Source organism: Coregonus clupeaformis, chromosome 23 (genome assembly GCF_020615455.1).
Source record: "Coregonus clupeaformis isolate EN_2021a chromosome 23, ASM2061545v1, whole genome shotgun sequence".
Taxonomy (NCBI): Eukaryota; Metazoa; Chordata; class Actinopteri; order Salmoniformes; family Salmonidae; genus Coregonus; species Coregonus clupeaformis.
The window spans coordinates 59,036,723-59,047,247 of NC_059214.1; the positions used below are offsets into that span (position 1 = coordinate 59,036,723).

At 41.9% G+C, this 10,525-nt stretch overlaps 1 non-coding gene across 1 annotated transcript; it reads right to left on the reverse strand.

Moving 5' to 3' along the window:
* Nucleotides 1-6,107: 6,107 nt before the first annotated feature.
* trnal-uaa lies at nucleotides 6,108-6,181 on the reverse strand. The gene has a single exon. It is a non-coding gene; the product is annotated as a tRNA-Leu (tRNA).
* Nucleotides 6,182-10,525: the final 4,344 nt, after the last annotated feature.

Sequence of the window (10,525 nt, forward strand, 5' to 3'; positions counted from 1 at the left end):
GTTTTAGGCTGGGTATCTGTAAAGCTCTTTCTGACTGTTGATCAGGGCTGTCCTGATTAACATGAGACAATAGTCATGCATTTGTAACAAGAACAGTTAGTGTAGTTTGGGGGTTGTAGATCCTTATTTTGCAAATTAGTTGATCTGGAGTGGACTATATTTGAATTAAAATTATTTGCTAGGATGACTAAAACCCATCATAACCCATGACTACCATCCACATGCAATCCACCACCACTTTTCTAATTAATATTCCTCAATCTATTGTAAATGGAACAACAACATTTTCTATGTATTCATGATTAATATTCCCTTTTGTCAGTAACATATTCTACACCTCATAGCAACATGCTTGACTGAAAAAGTCTTTAAATATGTCTTTAGACTTTATGTATGGAGGTTATGGGGGTGACGCTGTCGCCCATCAGATGTAATATTATGCTAATTTGTCAAAGTTATCTATTAGGAAGATGGTGCTGTTCAGAATGACATGTTCATGACTGTTGATGTTCACAGGACTCTCCTAATGCTATGTTGAACGAGCACCACGGACAAATGATGGGAAAGAAAACCAACAGCTTCTCTCTACATCACCTACACAAATCAAATCAAATGTTATTTGCCACATGCGCCGAATACAACAGGTGTAGACATTACAGTGAATTGTTTACTCACAAGCCCTTAACCAACAATGCAGTTTTTAAGAAAAGAAAAAAAGAAGCAAAGTAAAAAAAAGCAAAGTAAAAAAAATAAAAATTAAAGAGCAGCAGTAAAATAAAATAACAGTAGGGAGGTTATATACAGGGGGGTACCGGTGCAGAGTCAATGTACGGGGGCACCGGTTAGTCAAGGTAATTTAGGTAATATGTACAGTGAGGGGGAAAAAAGTATTTGATCCCCTGCTGATTTTGTACATTTGCCCACTGACAAAGACATGATCAGTCTATAATTTTAATGGTAGGTTTATTTGAACAGTGAGAGACAGAATAACAACAACAAAATTCAGAAAAACGCATCTCAAAAATGTTATGAATTGATTTGCATTTTAATGAGGAAAATAAGTATTTGACCCCTCTGCAAAACATGACCTAGTACTTGGTGGCAAAACCCTTGTTGGCAATCACAGAGGTCAGATGTTTCTTGTAGTTGGCCACCAGGTTTGCACACATCTCAGGAGGGATTTTGTCCCACTCCTCTTTGCAGATCTTCTCCAAGTCATTAAGGTTTCGAGGCTGACGTTTGGCAACTCAAACCTTCAGCTCCCTCCACAGATGTTCTATGGGATTAAGGTCTGGAGACTGGCTAGGCCACTCCAGGACCTTAATGTGCTTCTTCTTGAGCCACTCCTTTGTTGCCTTGGCCGTGTGTTTTGGGTCATTGTCATGCTGGAATACCCATCCACGACCCATTTTCAATGCCCTGGCTGAGGGAATGAGGTTCTCACCCAAGATTTGACGGTACATGGCCCCGTCCATCGTCCCTTTGATGCGGTGAAGTTGTCCTGGCCGAGGGAGATTGACAGTTATTTTGTGTTTCTTCCATTTGCGAATAATCGCACCAACTGTCAATGCAAATAGTCTGGGTAGCCATGATTAGCTGTTCAGGAGTCTTATGGCTTGGGGGTAGAAGCTGTGTTTCTTAAATATATATTCAGTCGCAAATCACTTGGATTATTTTATGTTGCCTTTTTAAATGTTTGCTAAAATGATGTGTTGTTACTTTGTAGATGCTGAAACAGTCTCATTCGTTTTGGGCTAGACTATGATCTGTAAATGTCTACTACCCTTTTACAAAATGTTAGTGAAATTAGCACTCGTCAACCTCAGATGTGCATTAGGTATTCATGTAAAGTGGACTTGGGTGTTGAAAAATGAAACGTATAAAACTTAATTGACCAGAAGAGATAGCTAACAAACATAATTGAATGGTAAGAATCATCACAGATACCCTTCTAAAGTGTTGTGTGATGTTTATTATTGAATATGTAATATAATGAAAAATGTTTTATATATGCTTCAAACTACAGATTTAAGGGCATTGAAGTGGAAAACATAATGGCATAAAAAGGCAAAAAGCAATAAAGAGGAGAAAATACATTTACAATGGTTATCTCTGTATTAGTATTACTCACATCAGCCCATTAAAACATATACATTTAGCTAGAGCAGAGAGTACTTAGAGCATGTGGCTTTGCACCTCACAGATGTTTCATCTCCACACTGGGATGATTTTAACAATGCAATGCCACACAGGCCTCATTCCACTCAGGTAGGAGGGTACCAGAAATAAATGAGTAAAAACACAAAACTAATGAAAGAGCACACAGGGCCACAGCACTTCAGGAGCACACAGACACCAAAAATATCCATGGCATCAATATTTTCAACTGGCTCGGCTCGCTATTACAGCACCACCAATTTCCATTTATTAAAGGTGGATACAATTCTTATTGAGCGAGGTGGCTGGAAACAGACAAATCTGCCAAAGTATGCAAAAAGCTCTAGCACTGTGTTTGTTAAAGTGAAAATCAGGAGATACTCCATTTGTTTGAGCTCTGCAAAAACCTGTTACAGAGTCTAGCCTTGCGTAGTGTGGCACTGTCGTTGACACCCTTGTGAAGAGGAAGAATATGAGCACCATGATCATGGTGAAGTAGAGGATGGTAGTGGCCGCACTGATGAACTGCAGCTTGGAGAAGAAGTAGTGCAAGTCGTAGACAAACAGGTAGACTGCCATGAATGATGTCGCTCTTGCTGCTGGTGACTCTCAGATCCACCTCTACACAGACGACACCATTTTGTATACATCTGGCCCTTCATTGGACACTGTTAACAAACCTCCAAATGAGCTTCAATGCCATACAACACTCCTTCCGTAGCCTCCAACTGCTCTTAAATGCTAGTAAAACTAAATGCATGCTCTTCAATCGAACGCTGCTTGCACCCACCCGCCCGACTAGAATCACTACTCTCGGCGGGTCTGACTTAGAATATGTGGACAACTACAAATACTTGGGTGTCTGGTTAGACCGTAAACTCTCCTTCCAGACTCACATCAAGCATCTCCAATCCAAAGTTAAATCTAGAATCGGCTTCCTATTTCGCAACAAAGCCTCCTTCACTCATGCTGCCAAACATGCCCTCGTAAAACGGACTATCCTACCGATCCTTGACTTCGGCAATGTCATTTACAAAATAGCTTCCAACACTCTACTCAACAAATTGGATGTAGTCTATCACAGTGCCATCCGTTTTGTCACCAAAGCCCCATATACTATCCACCATTGTGACCTGTATGTTCTCGTTGGCTGGCCCTCACTACATATTCGTCGCCAAACCCACTGGCTCCAGGTCATCTATAAATCACTGCTAGGCAAATCCCCGCCTTATCTTAGCTCATTGGTCACCATAGCAACACCCACCCGTAGTATGCGCTCCCTCAGGTATATCTCACTGGTCATCCCCAAAGCCAACACCTCCTTTGGCCGCCATTCCTTCCAGTTCTCTGCTGCTAATGACTGGAACAAACTGCAAAAATCTCTGAAGCTGGAGACACTTATCTCCCTCACTAACTTTAAGCATCAGTTGTCAGAGCAGCTTACCGATCACTGCACCTGTACACAGCCCATCTGTAATTAGCCCACCCAACTACCTCATCCACATATTGTTTTTTATTTTGCTCATTTGCACCCAAGTATCTCTTTTTGCACATCATCTTCTGCACATCTATCACTCCAGTGTTAATACTAAATTGTAATTATTTTGGCCTATATATGGCCTATTTATTGCCTTACCTCCATAACTTACTACATTTGCACACACTGTATATAGATTTTCTATTGTGTTATTGACTGTATGTTTTGTTTATCCCATGTGTAACTCTGTGTTGTTGTTGTTTTTAATCGCACTGCTTTGCTTTATCTTGGCCAGGTCGCAGTTGAAAATGAGAACTTGTTCTCAACTGGCTTACCTGGTTAAATAAAAAAATGAAGAGACTGCTCAGGAAGGAGTGCCACCACCAGTGAGTCCTATACAAAACACAACACACTCTGGGTTCGGCTCAATAAAATGTTTTGACACTGTAGTGAGGTCTAAGTGCTTGGATCGATGAGCAGAGATAAATTGAGTGATATGAGAAAGAAACTTTTGCATCATTTAGAATGTTTAAAACATTTGATTTACTGTTGACACGAAGACTTCACAGTTGGTAGCTAAACATAACAGCATAGATAATCTGGCAAACTGGAAAGGTTGGAAATCCGTTTTACAAATATTACACAATTCATTTACATACAAAGAGAGAGCATAGAATGCCATTACTGTGATAACCAGATCCATGTACATACTGTATGTCTCCACCCACTTCTGCACACAAGTAGAAGTAGCACAGCAGGACGGTGGCCTTGGAGCATGTGATGAGGAAAATGATGAACACCAGGAACAGGAACTCAAACCAGATGCTGTTGAGGATGAAGAAGAGCTGAATGAAGATGCAGCCGAAGGGATGGATGCCCCCCATGACGGTTCCGGGCACGGGCTTGGTGAAGAAGGAATGTTAATGGATCTGCCTAATGATCTTGATTCGCACTGGCTGCTCAATCGCCTGGAGTACAGAGAGTAGCATAGAAACTCATCAAGACATTGTTAGACCCTTGTTAGTGTGCTATGTTTTCTTTGATTGTTATGCCAGTGTGAAAGAGATTTCAAACACAGGGGAAATGCACATAATGTAAGATGACCTGTAAGAGTTATTCATACAGACAGTGTGATTGATAGGTGAAACTCACAGGCCTCTTGAAGATGAAGTAGGCTAGGCATCAGCTTTGTAGCAGTAATGCTATGTGGAAACAGTCATTTTAATTATTCCCGTCATCTTCCTCACCAACGCCTTGTTGTAGCTTTCACATTCTGTTAATATCAGTTAGCTAACTAGCTAGTCATTTTAACAAATGTTATCCATATTTAGCAGTCGAAAGCGTGCTTCCAGACCGGAACCCTGTAAAACGTGAAAGCACGTTCATGAATGACAACACCTCACCTCATTGGTCGGAAGAAAAGCTTGTGTTCTGTGCTGCTTGCTTGCAGATTTTTCTTTTTTTATACAACTGCAAAGCTTTTGTCACAGGTTAATCACAAAATTTGTGCCAAAACTCTGAGAGCACAGATTCGACATCGGCAAATGTAGTTTTGATTCACAGAAGATTCACCAGTCGCAAGTTTAGAAAATGAGTTGCATCCATTCTGAAATTGAGTTGCATGCTTGCAAATCTTATTGAATTTATTCACACATCAAGTTATGCACTTGCAAGTGTTGTTGCATTTATTCACACATCAAGTTATGCGCTTGCAAGTGTTGCATTTATTCTGAAAATAAGTTACATGTTAGAAAATATTTTTTGAAACTACAAAACTCAGTATACAGGTGAAACTCATATTTTATATGCGCAAATCATACTTTACATGCTTGTATAATTAAGACACTATGAAACCTCCATACGCCTGCCGCTAATTCTAGCAGGCTTGTAACTGCATGTGCATGTTGTACTTGGTGAGTCAAACACCGAACTCGTCATTGAGACAATACTTTAACATCAATCCAAGGGGGAGTCGGTGCCACATTTTCATTTATGCCGGAATCAAAATGTAAGAAAAGTTATCTTGCAAATTCAGCAGGCTATTGTGTGAAATAGGCTTTTAGAAGTGCCGTCTTTATTTTATTACTTATCGTTAATGCCATCTTTGGTGTGCTTTTGTAAAATAATTGTATTAAGTCATACTAAAGTTTTACTGTGTGTGAAGTTTAAAATGTATTCAGTCATTACTAAAGGTGTAATGTGATAGGTATTTTGACATTACAATTATTTTACACACAAACAAACATTTGGTAATAAATGTATAATCAGTCATCTTCCTAAAATGAAGGGGATGCCGCAATCTTTGTGAGAGGGAGGGGATCTGATTTCATTGGTCCTCAACTCACGGCTCTGAGTTACTCTGAGTTAGCCTGCCCCAGAGCAGGTTAGTTTTAAATGTTTACATTTTAGTAATTTAGCAGACGCTCTTATCCAGAGCGACTTACAGTTAGTGAGTGCATACATTTTTCATACTGGCCCCCCGTGGGAATCGAACCCACAACCCTGGCGTTTTAAGCGCCATGCTCTACCAACTGAGCTACAGGAGGCTACATTAATTTAACAGAACGTCTCTTAAAAGGTCAAACATGGTTAGATTTTTCAATTTTGGTAATGTTCTAGGAACGTTCTCCAACTGGTTTGACATTGGGAATGTTCTCAAATAGTTCAGAGAACGTTAAGAAACAACGTTTTTCTGTGGGAATTTCAGTACTTCAGCATAACATTTCCTACAGGTTTCCTCATAGTTCTATTTAAAGTAATGTTCTCAGAACATTAAGAAAACGTTCCATAAAAACCACAACAAAACATTAGTAACATTCAAAGAATGTTCTAAGAATGTTATTTAAAAACATATACATTCCGTTCTCAGTGTCTCTCTATTCTCTATCTTGTTCTGGTGTAAATAAAGCTTTGAATGAATATAAAAATTTAAAAAACACTAGCTCCATCTCAGTGGCACGGTGGACCAGTTCAATGGATAGAGAATAGAAGATCATAGGTGTGAATCTCACTGACACGATGCCACAATAAAATGCCTAAGCAAATTAATTTAAATGTGTCCTATCTGTGCTTGGAGTTCAAAACAGTTAACCTAAGCTAGCAGTGTTCTGAAGGATTCATTGCCATAGAAACGTACCTGGCTAAAAGGTGAGCCACTTTCGTGGTACCGGTTATCCTGAGTTGAACTCAGAGTTTACCAACGTTACTTCGGTAACTCCTTAAACCTGATTTGTAGTATAGGGCTCAGGATAATGCATGGTTTGTGCTAATTGGTAGCTTGGGACGACCAAACTCTGACGAAGTTGAAGCGATTAAGGTAAGGGGTTAAGGTTAGGTAAGGTTTATGGTTAAGGTAAGGGTTATCTCAAAGATCCCAGTTAGTACCTACCGATAATGCATGTCAAGGAAATGAAATCTCAAATGGGAGATTGCTTTTGGTTTACCCAATTACAGTTTGCATTTGAATTTGTCAGTCTTATAAAATTGACTATACTGCAAAATTGATTAGCCTTGGCCGTGTGTTTTGGGTCATTGTCATGCTGGAATACCCATCCACGACCCATTTTCAATGCCCTGGCTGAGGAAAGGATGTTCTCACCCAAGATTTGACGGTACATGGCCCCGTCTATTGTCCCTTTGATGCGGTGAAGTTGTCCTGTCCCTTTAACAGAAAAACACCCCCAAAGCATAATGTTTCCACCTCCATGTTTGACGGTGGGGATGGTGTTCTTGGGGTCATAGGCAGCATTCCTCCTCCTCCAAACACAGTGAGTTGAGTTGATGCCAAAGAGCTCGATTTTGGTCTCATCTGACCACAACACTTTCACCCAGTTCTCCTCTGAATCATTCAGATGTTCATTGGCAAACTTCAGACGGGCCTGTATATGTGCTTTCTTGAGCAGGGGACCTTGCGGGGGCTGCAGGATTTCAGTCCTTCACGGCGTAGTGTGTTACCAATTGTTTTCTTGGTGACTATGGTCCCAGCTGCCTTGAGATCATTGACTAGATCCTCCCATGTAGTTCTGGGCTGATTCCTCACCGTACTCATGATCATTGCAACTCCACGAAGTGAGATCTTGCATGGAGCCCCAGGCAGAGGGAGATTGACAGTTCTTTTGTGTTTCTTCCATCTGCGAATAATCGCACCAACTGTTGTCACTTTCTCACCAAGCTGCTTGGCGATGGTCTTGTAGCCCATTCCAGCCTTGTGTAGGTCTACAATCTTGTCCCTGACATCCTTGGAGAGCTCTTTGGTCTTGGCCATGGTGGAGAGTTTGGAATCTGATTGATTGATTGCTTCTGTGGACAGGTGTCTTTTATACAGGTAACAAGCTGAGATTAGGAGCACTCCCTTTAAGAGTGTGCTCCTAATCTCAGCTCGTTACCTGTATAAAAGACACCTGGGAGCCAGAAATCTTTCTGATTGAGAGGGGGTCAAATACTTATTTCCCTCATTAAAATGCAAATCAATTTATAACATTTTTGACATGCGTTTTTCTGGATTTTTTTGTTGTTATTCTGTCTCTCAATGTTCAAATAAACCTACCACTAAAATTATAGACTGGTCATTTCTTTGTCAGTGGGCAAACGTACAAAATCAGCAGGGGATCAAATACTTTTTTCCCTCACTGTAATTCATCCGCATTCTTGGTTGGATGTAAACCTGGTTACTGTTGGTGATTTATTTTATGCTCGTTTATGCAAAAATATAGTTTCCATGAAAACATACATGAAATGAGTTTGAATATGAAATATAGCAAAATGCATAGGAAATGTAGTCATTGACAAGACTTCACCCCATGCTTCCTGAAGCACTTCCCACAAGTTGATGCAATCTCTATCGCACTCCACACTGCCCTTTCCCACCTGGACAAGAGGAACACCTACGTGAGAATGCTATTCATTGACTACAGCTCAGCATTCAACACCATAGTGCCCTCTAAGCTCATCACTAAGCTAAGGATCCTGGGACTAAACACCTCCCTCTGCAACTGGATCCTGGACTTCCTGACGGGCCGCCCCCAGGTGGTAAGGGTAGGTAACAACACATCTGCCACACTGATCCTCAACACGGGGGCCCCTCAGGGGTGCGTGCTCAGTCCCCTCCTGTACTCTCTGTTCACCCATGACTGCATGGCCAGGCACGACTCCAACACCATCATTAAGTTTGCCGACGACACAACAGTGGTAGGCCTGATAACCGACAACGATGAGACAGCCTATAGGGAGGAGGTCAGAGATCTGGCCGTGTGGTGCCAGGACAACAACCTCTCCCTCAACGTGACCAAGACAAAGGAGATGATTGTGGACTACAGGAAAAAAAAGAGGACTGAGCACGCCCCATTCTCATCGACAGGGCTGTAGTGGAACAGGTTGAGAGCTTCAAGTTCCTTGGTGTCCACATCACCAACGAACTATCATGGTCCAAACACACCAAGACAGTCGTGAAGAGGGCACGACAAAGCCTATTCCCCCTCAGGAGACTAAAAAGATTTGGCATGGGTCCTCAGATCCTCAAAAAAATTCTACAGCTGCACCATCGAGAGCATCCTGACTGGTTGCATCACCGCCTGGTATGGCAACTGCTTGGCCTCTGACCGCAAGGCACTACAGAGGGTAGGGGCGTACGGCCCAGTACATCACTGGGGCAAAGCTCCCTGCCATCCAGGACCTCTATACCAGGCGGTGTCAGAGGAAGGCCCTCAAAATTGTCAAAGACTCCAGCCACCCTAGTCATAGACTGTTCTCTCTGCTACCGCACGGCAAGCGGTACCGGAGTGCCAAGTCTAAGTCCAAAAGACTTCTCAACAGCTTCTACCCCCAAGCCATAAGACTCCTGAACAGCTAATCATGGCTACCCAGACTATTTGCACTGCCCCCCCACCCCATCCTTTTTACGCTGCTGCTAAAAAGGATGGGGTGGGGGGGCAGTGCAAATAGTCTGGGTAGCCATGTAATATGTACATGTGGGCATAGTATTTATGCATAGTCACTTTAACTCTACCCACATGTACATATTACCTCAACTACCTCAACTAGCCGGTGCCCCCGCACATTGACTCTGCAACGGTACCCCCCTGTATATATAGCCTCCCTACTGTCACTTTATTTTACTGTATATATAGCCTCCTTACTGTCACTTTATTTTACTTCTGCTCTTTTTTTCTCAACACTTTTTTGTTGTTGTTGTTTTATTCTTACTTTTTTTGTTTAAAATAAATGCACTGTTGGTTAAGGGCTGTAAGTAAACATTTCACTGCAATGTCTGCACCTGTTGTATTCGGCGCATGTGACCAATAAAATTTGATTTGATGGGCACTTCTAACGTACCATATGGTCAAGCTGCTCCCAAAACAGCTCAATAGGGTTGAGATCCGGTGACTGTGCTGGCCACTCCATTATAGACAGAATACCAGCTGACTGCTTCTTCCCTAGTTTGCAGTTTGGAGCTGTGCTTTGGGTCATTGTCCTGTTGTAGGAGGAAATTGGCTCCAATCAAGCGCCGTCCACAGGGTATGGCATGGCGTTGCAAAATGGAGTGATAGCCTTCCTTCTTCAAGATCCCGTTTACCCTGTACAAATCTCCCACTTTACCACCCCCAGACCATCACATTGCCTCCACCAAGCTTGACAGATGGCATCAAGCACTCCTCCAGCATCTTTTCATTTGGTCTGTGTCTCACAAATGTTCTTCTTTGTGATCCTAACACCTAAAACTTCGATTTGTCTGTCCATAACACTTTTTTCCAATCTTCCTCTGTCCAGTGTCTGTGTTCTTTTGCCCATCTTAATATTTTATTTTTATTGGCCAGTCTGAGATATGGCTTTTTCTTTGCAACACTGCCGAGAAGGTCAGCATCCCGGAGTCGCCTCTTCACTGTTGATGTTGAG